This window comes from Bos javanicus, chromosome 22 (assembly GCF_032452875.1).
Source record: "Bos javanicus breed banteng chromosome 22, ARS-OSU_banteng_1.0, whole genome shotgun sequence".
Taxonomy (NCBI): domain Eukaryota; kingdom Metazoa; phylum Chordata; class Mammalia; order Artiodactyla; family Bovidae; genus Bos; species Bos javanicus.
Genome location: NC_083889.1, coordinates 9,614,849 through 9,630,481, shown reverse-complemented (window position 1 = coordinate 9,630,481; position 15,633 = coordinate 9,614,849). Strand labels below are relative to the sequence as shown.

Here is a 15,633-nt window from a genome sequence, read left to right as displayed (position 1 = left end):
TATGGAATCAAGCAAAGATAGTGACAAGGACAAAGCAAACTGAAAATACGAGCCACCAGGGAATAAATGAATACTACGAATTGGAAAAGCACAGACACCATCTTTAATGCCTACAAGCCCATTTTAGAGATGAAGAAGCTGAGGTTTAGGAAAGCTTGAAAGACTTACTAGCAAGTTGCAGATGGGAATCTGAACCCAGCTCTGGGAACGCATATTCTCTTAATTGCTTTACAATGTTGTGCTAGTTTCTGCTGTACAGTGAAGTAAATCAGCCGTGTGTATAGACAGATAGAGACACAGATATATATACACACACTCACACACACACACATCCCCTCCCTCTTGGACCTCCCTGCCACTCTACCCCCATTCCACCCCCTAGGTCTTCACAGAGCACCGAGCTGAGCTCCCTGTGCTGTACAACAGCTTCCCACCAGCTATTTTACACACGTCAGTGTAAAGCTGTCACTCTTAACTATTCTATTCATGATAAGTTAGCTACGTGCTCGAAGAATGACAACCTTCTAATCATTTCACCCATTCTGTAGCATTAGTTCTTCCTTGAAAGGCTAAGAGAAGAAAGTATGACCAAAATTTATGGGCAATTCAATATGAAATTGATTCACAAATATTATACTCTCCCAAATCATTCAGTAATAGACACTGAATACTGGAAGAGATTTTAGAAATCATCTGGTGTAATTTTTATGCTTTATGGGTGACTTCTAAAAGTAAATTCTTTCTTAGTGTCTGAGGGCAAGAATTTTTCACATGGTGCAGGTCTTAGGACAATGTATCCAGATGTCCCTCTGCTTCCAAATACCTGAATCTTTAACTCTGTCTCAGCCAATGGAAAAAAATACATTCTTAAGAGAAATTATCCTTCGAGTAACTTACAGATCAAAGCTTTTCCTCCTAAAGTTTCCCAGAACCGTTTGTAATCCCATCTCCATCTCATCACAGGCATTATTTTTTAATCTACCAAGGATATTTATAATATTCTGAAACTATTTCAGTCTCCTTTTTCAAACACACAATGTAGAATATAACAACAAATTCAAAAAATCATTTGCTTTCAGAAAAACTTTCTTCTTAAATCTAAACAGATACGTTAGCTTGATCTGATATGAATTTGAACTCTGCAGTTCGTAACAGTGATATTTGCATGAGTTGCTTGCAGCTCTAAGAACAGTGTAAATGTGTGATTTTTATAAATTCAACAAAGGAAACCAAATGGCTTATTCCAGTTCCATATACATTTGTCACAATCAGCTTGTCTTTCTCTTGTGAGAGAACTTCCCAATTCCTGCTTTCATGGTTTCAGTCTGTGCTCTATTACCATCAACAGAACTTTCCCCCATTAGCGCTGTTAATTCTTCCTTGTTTGCTTTCTGGAAACAATATGGTCTCCACTCTCGAGGTGTACTTTTTGTCAATTTCCTCAATGAAATTTATGGGTTAAAAAAATTGATTTTTCTGATTTGTCAAATTAATTCATATTGTTTATCATCCAAGATATTCTCCATTTATCCATTTTGGAGTTTCCTTATGCTCTCATTCAATTCATTATTTAAAGGGTTCTAGTGCATGTCTCTCTCCTAAATGCCTACAAAATGCTACAGAGCAAATTTCCCAAATATTTAGCTTGAGACATGACAAAAAATATTTATTTTCAATAAATATTTGAAAACGAAAAATGAACAAGTAAATGAGTGAGTATGACATCTGATGCAACAGACAGATCTTGCTGACTCTCACACAAGAACTCTGTCTCTTCCATTCAGCTCCCATGGAAAGTCCCCTACTTTGACACAGTGTGGTCCAGAAAATATTTTTCTGGTTTCCTGTTGAAAATGCCGGGTGTGGCAGACTCTCTTGCTTTCTACATCTTCCTAAAGCCTGCCATAGCCTCAAAGAAGACAGAATGTTCTCATCTTTCGAAATTAAGGTACCAGGTTTTGCTTTGCTTTGTCAAGTCAGAAAGGTATGCAGACGTTTCTTCCATCAGAACCACGCTCAGCATACCCTAAAACGTAGACGTTAAATTAAGAAAGCAATTCACTCTACTCTTACTCAATCAGATCCCACCCTTTAGGACTAGACTGTTTGGAAAGAGAGGGGTAAGACCTGAATTCAGTTCTCTGGTCCCAAGCAGATTAACTGGTTTGCCAGTTGCTGCTGCTGCTGCTAAGTCACATCAGTCGTGTCCGACTCTGTGGGACCCCATAGACGGCAGCCCACTAGGCTCCCCCGTCCCTGGGATTCTCCAGGCAAGAACACGAGTGGGTTGCCATTTCCTTCTCCAATCATGAAAGTGAAAGGTGAAAGTGAAGTCGCTCAGTCGTGTCCAACTCTTAGTGACCTCATGGACTACAGCCTACCAGGCTCCTCCATCCATGGGATTTTCCAGGCGAGAGTACTGGAGTGGGGTGCCATCGCCTTCTCCGGTTTGCCAGTTAACCCTCATCAATCCGTTCCCTGCTTTCATATAATAGGGAGGGTAGGGCAACTCTCCTTAAGGCAGGAAGAAAGGTTAAGGAAACCCAACTTTTCAGTATTCTCTTCATTCCTCCTCCCCTGCCTTCATACATCACTGCTACTTGCCCAGTTCTTCAGAGGAGTGAATTTCTTCCCCACACCCTGGATAACCTTCACCAACGTTAATCCCTCCAAAGGCACATTTCCAGTAAACAGGCATTATTTCCAGCTCTGTGTGTCAGCAATTGGGAAATTGTTTGTGCACTTGCCTCATCTTCTCTCCCAAGACCACATTAACTGAGTGTTAACTATGATTTCCTTTCACATAGATGGAAAAGTGATCTAGGTATACAGTTTAAACGACTGATGTTTTAGGGACCTTGCTATCTCCATAAAAGCCTGAGTCACTGCTTGAGATCTAAAGGAGAAGCTTCTTTGTAAGAGCCAAAATCATTTCTAGTGAAGTTATAATTCTACATATAAGGGCATCTCTTTGTTCTCTTTTTCAGAAAGATGAATGTCAGATCCACTTAGGCTGAAACTTTTACGGGAAAAACACAGTTAAAACTTTACTTAGAGCTGATTTTAATCCTGAAAAATAGAAGCCATCAACAATATTATAAAGGTCAATTTTTAATTCCACAAGCCTATTAAATAGCTGACATGTGCAAACAAGAACAGCTAAGGACAGTGAAAAAAAAACACACTGGGAAATACACACAGGGCTTGTTTAATGGCACTTGATTGCTGTTTGTAGTTATTGTCTTTTTATTTTTTCCAAATTAAAGGTTTATGGCACCACTTCATCCAGGGGGTCTATTGGTGCCATTTTCCCCAAGCGCGTTCGTTCACTTCCTGTCTCTGTGTCACATTTTAGTAATTCTAATATTTCCAGCATTTTCTTTATCATGATATTTGTTATAAAAGTGATCTGTGATCAGTGATCTTTGATGCAACTCTTCTAAAAAGATGCTTGACAACTTGCTGAAGGCTCAGATGAGGGTTGTTAAGTCTCTTTTAGTAATAAAACATGTAAGATTTACATTGGTTTTTTTAAAGACAGGATACAACTGCACACTGGGAACCAAAAAAATTTCATGTGACATGCTTTATTGCAATGGTAGCTTTATTGAGGTGGTCTGGAAATGAACCCCCAATATCACTGAGGTTTGCCTGTACCTGTATACTTTTAAGATAAATTCATTTTTTGCTTAATGCCAAATGGATAGCATTTAAGCATATATATTATGCTGATTCTAGAACATACATATATACACTATATATATATATATATATATACACACACCTACATACTATATTAGTGTAGATATATATATGTGCGTGTGTGTGTGTGTGTGTGTGTGTGTGTGTATATATATATAGTATATATAATACATATTGGGTTGGCCAAAATTTTCATTTGGAATATCTTACAGAAAAATTCAAACTTTTTGGCCAACGCAATATATATATATATAGATATATATATAGATATAATGCTGTATATACTCTCTGCTGCTGCTGCTAAGTCGCTTCAGTTGCGTCTGACTCAGTGGGACCACATAGATGGCAGCCCACCAGGCTTCCCCATCCCTGGGATCCTCCAGGCAGGAACACTGGAGTGGGTTGCCATTTCCTTCTTCAATGCGTGAAAGTGAAAAGTGAAAGTCAAGTCGCTCAGTTGCGTCCGACTTCATAGCGACCCCATGGACTGCAGCCTACCAGGCTCCTCCATCCATGGGATTTTCTAGGCAAGAATACTGGAGTGGCTTGCCATTGCCTTCTCCGATATACTCTCTGCTGCTGCTGCTGCTAAGTCGCTTCAGTCGTGTCCAACTCTGTGCGACCCCATAGATGGCAGCCCACCAGGCTCCGTTGTCCCTGGGATTCTCCAGGCAAGAACACTGGAGTGGGTTGCCATTTCCTTGTCCAATGAGTGAAAGTGAAAAGTGAAAGTGAAGTCGATCAGTCCTGTCCGACTTTTCGCCACCCCATGGACTGTAGCCTACCAGGCTCCTCTGTCCATGGGATTTTCCAGGCAAGAGTACTGGGGTGGGTTGCCATTGCTTTCTCCGATATACTCTCTAACCTTTCCTAATTTTTTGTTCTAGCACTTATTAGAATATTGAAGGTTTATAAATGGATTCTCAGGTACCTTCTGAGAAATTTCATTGGAACATTTTTCTGATGGTACTATTTCTCTGAACAGTGTGTGTGTGTGTGTGTTCAGTTGTGTCTGACTCTGTGACCCTTTGTACTAGAGTCTACCAGGCTCCTCTGTCCATGGGATTCTCCAGGCAAGAATGCTAGAATGGGTTGCCATTTCCTTATCCAGGGGATCTTCCTGACCCAGGAATAGAACCTGCATCTCCTGTGTCTCCTGCATTGGCAGGTGGGTTCTTTACCACTGTGCCACTAGGGAAGTCCCCTCAGAAGAATGGCTGATATTTAATTATGATTTTTAAAAAGTGTGGTTGTCTGATGAATTAACTGCTTTGCACAGCTCAGCCTCTCTACGGAACACCTTTCATGGTTCTCCATTTTCTGATGGGGACCAACTGATTAAAACCCAATTATGACAGACATCACCCTCTGACCATTTTCATGTAAGGGCTGAAATGATTCATTTCAGCAACATTAACTGAAGATACTTTAGAGTCTGAGGCCATTATCAGCGGCGCACTCCGAACAGCTTTCTCAAGGCTTGGAGACAGGAAACCAAAGCCGCCAGAGGGGGCGCCAGAGAGCCCAGCAGCAAGCCCACTGCTCTGCTTGCCTTAACTTCCGAGAGGATGCTGGGAAATGTTTCCACCTCCCCTGCCACCCCAGAGTTGCTGCTCCTGGTCGCACTCCTCAGCGCAGGATGCAAGGTAACTCCTTCCTGGATCCATTTCAGTTCCTTCGCATTCAGTAATGACCTGGCTCTTCGGCCACCCCTTTTGGATGGTGAAAATTACTCAATTAAAAAGTTTTAGAGAAGTCTTCTCCTTTCACTTTCCAGACAACTCTCAGTGGGTCCATCTCTGCCCCTAGAGACTGACAGGAGAGAATGACCTTACTAAGCATTCCTATCCTCATACAAGGCCCACCTCCTAGATTAGTTACTACCTCTGCTTGGCTGTTGATATTTTCTAGACTCACAGAAAATATTGCGCCTAGAAAAATCTCTCTCTAGGCACAGACAGAGTAAGCTAGTTTCCAATTTCAACCAGTAAAAATGGTTACAGATTGGAAACAGAAAAGAGATGTACTCTAAATTACTAAAACACAGACACACAAAATGTTTAAAAGGAAGTTTTTCTCATTCCATGTAATCAGGTTAAATCTCTCTAACATTTTTTATATGAAAAGGTGATGATTTCCTTTTAGTGAATAATACCAAGGTACCAGGGACTTTGTTTCTGCTTCAGTCTTGCCAAGCAGGCCTCAGGTGTCCCATATGCTACATGAAACACTGAAGCAAGGAGGAATGAACGAAATCGCTATGGTCACATGATGGGCATTTGTTTGTGACTGAACTGGTGTTACTACAGTCTTGAGGAAACTAGGAAGCAGAGAGGGGTTGAGAGTCTTGGCTGTGGACACATTTTTTCAGTTATTTACTTAGACCCAGAAGGTAAACCCCAGGACGGGTTGCTCAGGTGGTAAATTGCGTATTTACAGAGCTAAGCTTTGGAGAAGTGAGATTTAGGTGCACCACCACATTTAGACTTTGTTTTCCGGACCTTTTCTTTTAATCCAGATTTTTCATGTTTCTCTGATCTGCAGAATCCCATGGAGGCCCGTATCTCAGTGGTACAGTCTGTCATCATGAGCACACAGCAATTCCCCGCCTGCTCTCTGATGAGTTCCAGCATCCTCTAGCCCACACCTCTCCTTTAATTTTAACCTGATAAGGGATCCAAAGCTCCTCTGAGTTCAAAAGGTCTCCTTATCTATAGCTTCCTGCATCATATCTGACAAATCATGCAGACGTTGCGATCATTATCATTGTGAAATGATATCCCTCTTGGACAGATATTTACATCCATGTCTTACGATATGAATACATTTTTCACATATAAACTCTCTTAACTAAATACACTCTCCCACCTCTTCATGCTGAAAAAAAAAAAAACACTAAAAACAAAGCCACATGTAGTTCCAGATGAAGTTGATAATTATAATAGTAATTAAAAATGAAGGAGTCCAGTTGTTAAGGGTGCTTCACGGAGCTTAAGCAGATAGTAACAGCATGGACTCACATCATGATGGCATGCTGTATCATTTCATCTTTCCCAAACTCTACCCATGATTATGTGGAAATTTCAGGGTTAGAGAAAGATTTTAATCTTCACAAAGGAAATATGAAATAAATGCTGAACGAAGTTAAATAAGCACCGAAGTGAAAATAAAAAGACAAACCATTAATACCAACTAGTTGGTTCCAGTGGGATTTCTAAATTCGTCTTTAGTGCCATGCCATTTGTTTGATAATTTCCTAAAATTCTTACAGTGCTAGTATATCTAAGTAAATTTAAAATAAATATAAAGCTGTATAACTTAAAAGTGTTAGTGCCATTATTCCCATAAGCCGGATAAAAGAAATAGGATCACAGATATGACTGCAATGTCCTGACCATGAATGAATTTGGCAGAGTTCAATAGCAATTCAACATAACTGTGTGCTTCGTTGACTTAAAAGAGTGGTCATCTGAGTATAAACCTTAATCTTCTTTCTCTAAAAAAATAAATGCTATATTTATAACAAAAAGATCTTTTGACACTCATTTTTAAAAATTGCATTTTAAAGAATCGAGTGTTTGAAGCCTGTAAACAATGCTGAAGTCTTGATTCTGTCACATATTCACATGGCATCTACTTATTTTCTAACAGCTCTTTGATGATTAAATTAAGTCAGATGACAGCAGCCCTGGGATTTCCATCAGAGTGGTATACATATTAACCAGCAAAATGCTAAGAAAAACCTGCCAATGAAGAGTGTGGATATTTTCTTAACAATAAATATTAGAACTTCATGTGGGGATTTTAGCTGGTGGCTTTAGAAAGGTATAAAAAAACTGCAAAATTAACACAATAGCTTTTTATTTGCCCATGGAGTTTATGAGCAAGAAAAAGTCAAACAGTTATGCATAGTCCCTGAATTTCAGAGAGTTGCCATGCCCCTCCTTCATTCTCTGCCGACCCATGGCTGGATTTTTCTATGTGATGGTGATGAAATCACCTGAAAGCAACTCAGACGACGGAACAATCAGATGACAGCTGGGCCTTCTAATTTCCATGTCAAGGCATATCATATTTGAACTTGGAAGATCGTAAAACTTTTAGAAATTGATGTTCCTTTGTTTTCTGAAGATGTGGAAACAGTTTACCTCAATTATTGGTGCTGATTTTCCATTGCAACCAGATCAAATTATGTCAACATGCATTTTTAGTTTTCCCTTTAAGGTATGATGCTGTGGATTAGATGGTCCTAAAGTGAGTATTGGATCTTGACAACTGGAAGAAAATCTGCAAAATATGTGAGATCATTCCTCTGGTTTGCATTTCCCTAGAGATGATCCTCACTCTGATCACGTTTAGTGCATGATAAAGAAGCAACTGACAATAAAGGAAATGTAAAAGAATGTGTATCCATTATTAAAAATTCCAGCACTACATCCATCCATCTTAGGTTGAAAAGTCACAGAGTTCTTTTGGAAGTCTTTATCACAAACACTGATTTCCTATCTTGTGTGGGTCCTTCCTATCAGGAGGTTGATCTGGGTTTATTTAGGTAGATTAGCTTTGTGAATATGTCGCAGTGAAAAAAACTTGCAGAAAAAAAAGACTGTATATTACATTAAGTGATTCTGCATAGAATCACATGCTGCGTAACCACAGAAATCTCTACAAAATTTGCCTAAATATTTGAAATAAAATGTGACGCAGTTGTTTTCCTGTTAAAAATCTTAAATCCTTCCCTTCAACTGAAACCGAATTTCATTTTTACTTATATTAAAACCAATGTTACTATTCACAGAAGTGAAGTTGTCAACAAAATCTTAATATTTTGTGTGTTATCCACAACACATTTTTAATGTAAGAATTGCACCATTTTAAAATGGTGTGAAATGTAATAAATTGATTAAAGGCCTGTTTCTTAAAGGGCTAATCACTAGTGGGACCCTCTTTCCTTTACCTGAAGAAAATGAAATATTTTCTGCTGCTAGATAAAAGAAACAATTGTAACATATTAATACTTTAAAAATGTTGTAAGAACTTATGACTGAGGGAGAATTATGACCTTGTACCTTGAGTGAGATAATTCTGGGTGAATTCTTTGGCCTTTAAATAAGTCACAGATGCAATTTTATCCTAATAGATATCACTTGGTCACAGAACTTTAAAAAATCTCATATAACCTTTGGCATGGACATTGTATATTAGGTAGGGGTTATAAAAAACTGCCAGGAGAAATTTTCTCAAGAAAAGTATGTAGAGGAATTTAAAATATTGATCTACTGTGGCTGCAGACCATGGTTACCAGTCCTTCCACCTGCCGATGTGAAGATCGCTGCTGGCGGCAAGGGAAGAGCATAACATGATGCTAAGGACTCAGTTTGAAGGTAGAGTCAGTTTGGTGTATTGCAAGTCAGTTCCTTTTGTTTTTTCAATTTCTCCTCCATTGTCCCGATGGAATGATTTCAATACATGTTTTGTTTTACCTGCGCAGCTATTTCCCAGGGCACAGATACCTCCCAGTAATTTTAGAGAAAGGTGCCTTCAAAATGCTAGATGGGCATTTCATGACTTACAAAAACACAATATCACCAGATTACAGAGGATTCTGAAACCACAAGCTAACACTGCTGCCAAACATTAAAAACTGCAGAGTAAACTTGAAACTCTGTCTCAAGGACTTGATTTTTGATCAAGCAGATGATACTAATGTATGCAGTTTAAATACTGTGTATCTCAGCTCCCATTTCATCCTCATAGAAATGAAAGGGCTGTGATGTAAATACAAATAATACATAACTTTGAACATCCAGAGCCAAGTTTAATCCAAGATGAGCAAAATTAATTTAGATTATAAGACTCTGATCTACTGAAAAAATCAATTTATTAGCACTTGGCATAAATACATATTAAATGAAACCAACCTCAGAAGCAAAGATAGCCTGAGAAAAACAAATCCAGTCACAGATAAGTCTTGTTAATGTTCTTTTTCTACCTTCAACAGTCCTTCAGCAGTGACTTCTATAACTGTTTGAAATTATTAAGCATATTTAACTTTCAATGTTAGAATGAAAAATAAAAGAAAGAAAGCAAAGTCAGAAATGTAAACACTCTGGAAGCACCGATTTAAAAAAAAAAAAAATGAAGGTCGTTTGCCTAAAGAGAGGAAGTACGGATAAGATAAGTTCATCATCACTGACTTAAAATATGTTCAGAACTTCGCTGGTGACATAAGGCATTTTTGAGGAAGCCAATTCTTTTCCTGATTAGAGATTCACAAATTTCTCAACATGCACCACTGTGGGGAACCAGTTAGGACCATGCCAGTACTTACCATTTGAAGAGATGGCTTTCAGTGTCCACATCACCTTTAAGCCCCAGATTCTTTCCTAACCTTGTCATGAAGCAGATCTGAATTAAACTAACGTATATACAAAGGGTTCATTTGCGATTTTCAAGCTTACGGACTTCAAACTATCTCCCCATAGTAATGAGGATTTTCAGTCCTATCCACTTCTGGCTATATGGTATATTGTGTCTTCACCGGCTGACTCACTCCACACTCCACTCATGCAGTTTATCATGATCTTGTGCACAGATATAATCCACATTGAATTCAGATGAGAATGCCCATTGCCTAGAGAATCTGGAGAAAAGTAGCAGCACTGTGGTTCAAATAATATTTCTCCGGTAAGAGAAATACTATAATCAATGTAGATTACTTTCTCTCTCTCAAAGTAGAAGGTGGAAAACAGAAGCAACTGCAGCAAATTATACTAACTCTCTGCAATGTATTTTTCTTTTTTTTGGGGGGGGGGGTTTACTTCTTGTAAAAATTGACAAGATTCAGGACAACTTTGGACACTGTTCTAACAGCTTCATTTAATAAAAATTATGACTCATTTCTCCACTTAATACAAACGTCTCACTTTCTCTTGTGTTTATTACTTTTGAAACAACCTAGGCATTTTTCTAATTAGCTTTACTCTGCACAAAGAAATAACCCGACTGCAGTACTTTGTTAATGTGAAAGTGAACGACAGGGACCTTTCTGATTGAACATTCTCACTTCCTACCTCAAGACAGGCGTTCTGCACATATGCAAATAACTGCAGACAGATGGCTTTGTATATCTTACGCACTATAACATTAAGACATGTCCCCCCTCATTATAAAATCCTGAAAATTACCAGCGCTGCCTCTGCCATCTACATTTAAGAAATAGTTAACCTTTGGTAACATCATCTGTTGTGCTTATCTCAAAGTAAGGGGGGAAAACAGCTTAAATATTCTATCAAGTTCAGCCAAAACTTCCTACTTCACTTCATTGTCACAATACTTGGTCTAGACTCCACATTTATAAAAGAAAACGAAAAGCAAATTCACAAGGCAGAGCTTCAGGTCATCAGCCTATCTTAGAAGGATTTAGTTATTTTATGCCCGGAACATTTTACAAGCTCCAAACCGTTCCCCAGTACAATATTTTAGGAAGGTGAAATTACTTCTGCACGTCTTACCACCCAAGTACCTGACAGTTTGGATTAAAAATAGTATATACACAGCAACTCCCTGGTTACTATTTCCCTGAAGTTTTAAGGCACTCAAATTATTGAATCTTCTTTCTAAGAATTACTGGAGAGGTTGATGAAAACACATATCAAACTATTCACAGGTAATTCTCCCACTAAAATCAACTGGCCTCTGTCAGTGCGATTCATTAGGACTAATGAAAATTACCATCTCCTGTAGCCAGTCTGTACCTTTCCAGACATCCTTCCCCAGGATCCATCACCATGCCCAGCTCTGCCTTCCATCCTGCTCCTTGTAGTGCTGAGTGAGGCACTCACTCCTTCATTAAATAGCATTAAAAATAGACCGCACAGAACTCCCCAGTGGAGCATGCTCTAATGGGGCTAGTGCCACAGTTCTCAAGGTAACCACACTCAGCTGGTATCCAAGAAGGAAAGTCACTGGGAGACCAGCAATTTACTAATTTAATAGTGCAGTGCACCCAAACCTATCTCAGTCTGAGCTGAACACTGTAAAAGAGAAATCAGCATGTAGTGAAATGAAGTCACAGAGAAGCTCAAGGTGCATTTCTGGAGTGTGTAAGTTTCTTTAAATACACCTCTCTGAAAAAGTACTCTGCTGAATAGACATTCATCCAAAGCAACTTATTTCAAGAATTTATTGGACAATATTAATCACAAGCACTGAGGATAAGTTAAGACATCTCTGTAGAGCAGTCTGAATGTCTTAAAACTGTATTTAAAGCAGATTACTTGAGACCAAGTGATAGTATTAATAAGCAAGGGTAGTAACAGCCTTTTGCAAGGAGGAACTGTATTCCTTAAAGAATATTCTAAACTCCCTCTCTGGAGCCTTGAAAAACATTCTGTTCAAGTGACAAAGTATAAGAATGTTATTAGAAAGGAAATTCAGGATCAAACACACATACATACCTTAGAAATCCATGTCAACCTGAGATGAGGGCAAATGTTATTATCTCCCATGCGATCCTTATTGGGAAAAAGCAGAGGCAATCACTGCCAAGATAACCAGACTATTCGGCTACATGGCTAGAGCTCTAGGCTTCCAAACGACTGCCCTCTGCGAAAATGACATTGCCTAAAACCTTACGAAGACATGTAAGCCCCGTGGTGACAAAACCCGAGCAGTAGCTGCATTTATTTTAAAGTGGCAAAGGTTTCCTAACTTTTACCAAATGAAAAGTGATTTCCTGTCAGCTCCGTTTCTCCGTTTTCTCAAAACAATCACAGCCATTTTGGTCACCAAAGTGGATGAAGAAGAGGAGGTGGGGATCATTTGGATTTCTTCAGTATTTGAGTGAAATCTTGTCCACATTCAGCCTAAACTTTGGAGATCGTCATCTTTATTTGGGGAGGCTGAAGTGTCATACCAACAGACTTGAAAAAAGTCAAAATAAAATGGGTATCTGCACTCCAAACACAATCTCGTGAAAGTGATTCTTACCAGCCTTCCATCCCTCTAACTTTCAATTCTTTCTTTGTCTTTCCAGCCCAGATTCTGTGCTTGCCTGTATCTTCAGGATACTGAACTGACAGCAACCACATCCACTCCAGCCCCATTTCCATGCATGAACACCCAGAGAATCCATTTCTCTTCCTAGGAAACTTTCTATACACCTGTCTCATTCAACTACCACTGCATCTACAACCCTGAGGCAGAAGATGTTAAATTTGGAGTTTGCAATGATACAGAATTCAGATACATAAAAATGAGACTGAACATCTTTCCTCTAAACCCTGGGGGAGCCAGGATCTCAAGTCCTCTGAGGGCAACAAACAGATGACAACTTTCTGCCCCTTGCATAGCTCTCTTCCAAAAGAAATATGCACATTCCCAACTTTCTACAGAGAAGCCTTTAAAGATCAACTGTATACTTCTCTGATGAAGAGACCTGCTCTTTTCCATTCTCTTCCTGCTTTTCATTTTTGCCTCATTCTGGGGAGGGGGGAGTCTACCCCTCCTCCGACAAAGCTTGAAAACACAATACATACATAACAACAGCTTTCTACAAACAGGAAGGAGAGATCTAGACTTAAAGACAACTCGAAAGAAAAGCACAGATGCAAGGCAGGAAGGAAGAGAAAAAAAAAAAGAGAAAGAAACGACAAAAGGCGTGCAATGTTCACGTCGGAAGACCTTAAAATTATTTTACCTTGACCGAAAAGTGGACGTCCCCCCAGCGTCTCTGTTCCTTGATTGATTTTGGTTTGTGGCTTTTATTAGTATTATTGTTTCTCACGGATGACTTGGCTGTATTTGTTTGCTTTGGCTTATTATTGTTATTATTTTGGGTCGATTTATTTAACTGCTAATAAAAGGAGCCTTCTGCGGCGTCGGCGGGGCTCCCGGCAGGGCTGCGGCACCCAGGGCTGCGGCCACAGCAGCGGCTTCGGCCGGTGACCCCGAGGTCCCTGCGGCTCCCCGCTGCTCAGATGCGCTCGGGGGGCGCTGCCGCCGCCTTCTCGGCCCCTGGCTGCGGAGAGGGAGCGAGCTCCCGCCTCCTGGCTGCCAGTCCGTTCCGGGCACGTCTGTCTGTCTGGCCGTCTGTCCCTCAGTCCGGCAGCCCACCGCGGGCCTCCCGCCGTCCCGCGATCCGCTCTTCGAGCTGCCCCTCGCGGCGGTCCCTCCGCGCCTCTTGGTCCCACTAGCGAGGGCACCTTCTCCCGGTCTTCTGCACCCGCATCTCTCTCGTTCTGCCACTCCGCGCCCCCGGCCGCTTCCCTCGGACAGAGGAGGGCGTCTGCAGGGAGGGCGCGCGAGGCTGCTGCTCCCTCTCCCTCCTCTGTCTGCGTCCCCTGCCTCTCCCTCCCTCTCTCTGCGTGCCGGTCTCCGCGCCTCCAGTTGTCTAACTGCTCCCACCTGTCCGTCGCTCTGTCACTCTCAGTCCCTCCCTGAGCCAGCCAGCTTCGGGCGTCCCTGGGTCCCGCGCGCCCAGCTCCCCGCCTCCGCGCGCCCCTGCCCTCCCACGCGCCCGGCTCCTCCCCGTAGCCCCGGCCGTGTCCGGTCCCCGCCCGGGCTGGCGGCAGAGTGCGGGTGGCATGTGGCGTGGCAGCTGCTCAGCCGGCAGACTCCAGCCTCTGACCCGCCACACCCGGGAGATGGCCGCGGTCGGGCGCCTGCGGGGGCCGGGCCTCGGCCACCAGGCGCAGCCGGAGTTGGTCGAGCCGGAGCGCGGGCACCTGCCCGGTGTGCCCGGAGCGCGTGGTGGTGCCATCCGTCCCCTGGCTGGTCTACTCCACCGGCCCCCGGGCTAGAGACAAAGCGCCCGAGCCACGAACGGCGCGTGAACATCATTCATCAGAGAGAAAACTGGCACGTTGCCCCCTGCCCCTCCACCATGCGTCCCCGCTCTCGGCCAGCGCGCATCCCTCCCCGCCCCGGGCCAGAGCCCCAAGTACCTCTCCTGGGCGCCTCCCGACTCTGGCGGCGGACACCTGGCCAAGCCGTGCTCACTCCCTTCCTCCGGGGCTCACTCTCCAGGCCAACTCTGCAGAGAATATCCCACAACAATAACACCTCACTCCACCCAAATCCCGCCGAAGCCTCAGCGCTCTCAGACATTCGCGGCTTTGAGCAGGACCCCAAGTCCTCTTGTGCGGCGCCCACTCCCCGTGGGCGCCCGCCCAGCCCGCTGCCCACCCGGGCGCTGATTGAGAATCACAGAGGTGCCCCAGAAACCCCTGCAGGCTAGGGCGTGGGGCAGGGCGCAGAGTTGACATCCCAAGAAATAAAAGGGCTGCATTTCCTGTTTGGAGATGTGCTATTTTTATTATCTGTAATTCATTTTCCCCCCCATTGTTTCAAGGTACACACTACCAAAAGAAAAAAAAAAAGGGATAGTGAAGGAATGGGAATACATTTCCGGAACACCGCCCACCCCTCCTGAGTGAATGTAGAGCCTACTTTTCCAACATCACAGGTCACCAGCCAAGATAGATCACTCTGGCGTTCTGCCCCCAGCTGAGAGCAAGGCATTTGATTCTGGGCTTCCTTGCTAGGCTGTTATTAATGGGAAGCAAAATTATAGTTGTACACGCCTGCATGGAATTGCCAAAGCTTATTCTGACAGTATCCAGCAATTCAGCTTCTGAAATGTAGACGCTGAATAACTATGGATCTGGTGCAATGAACGCCCCATCCCACAATAAATTGGAGAAGAGAAAATCAACTTTTACCAGCTGCAATTAGTAACCCCAATGAAGAGACAACAAATAAATAACTAGGATAAACTGTGTCATGAAGATGTCCACATCCTTTCAGTTCCATTTATTGATACCATTCCTGATAACAGATATTATAAACAGATTTATTAAGGTATGTGCCTTCCAGTTTTTATAGAAAAGTAATTTCAACAGCAGTAGCCCTGTTTATATATGCTAAGAT

General features: G+C 42.0%; 1 protein-coding gene across 17 annotated transcripts in view; it reads right to left on the bottom strand.

The window, feature by feature from the left end:
• Nucleotides 1–14,906, bottom strand: part of ARPP21 (cAMP regulated phosphoprotein 21) — a 164,293-nt gene extending 149,387 nt beyond the window's left edge. For 12 of the 17 annotated variants that reach the window (XM_061395812.1, XM_061395819.1, XM_061395820.1 and 9 more), the window contains exon 1: nt 13,403–14,177. The gene's annotated coding sequence lies outside the window, so the exon portion shown is untranslated. Of the gene's footprint in view, nt 1–11,436; nt 11,742–12,161; nt 13,364–13,402; nt 14,178–14,648 lie in introns of those variants that run through there. The other 5 variants (XM_061395814.1, XM_061395825.1, XM_061395818.1 and 2 more) reach the window with 5 other exon arrangements.
• Nucleotides 14,907–15,633: the final 727 nt, after the last annotated feature.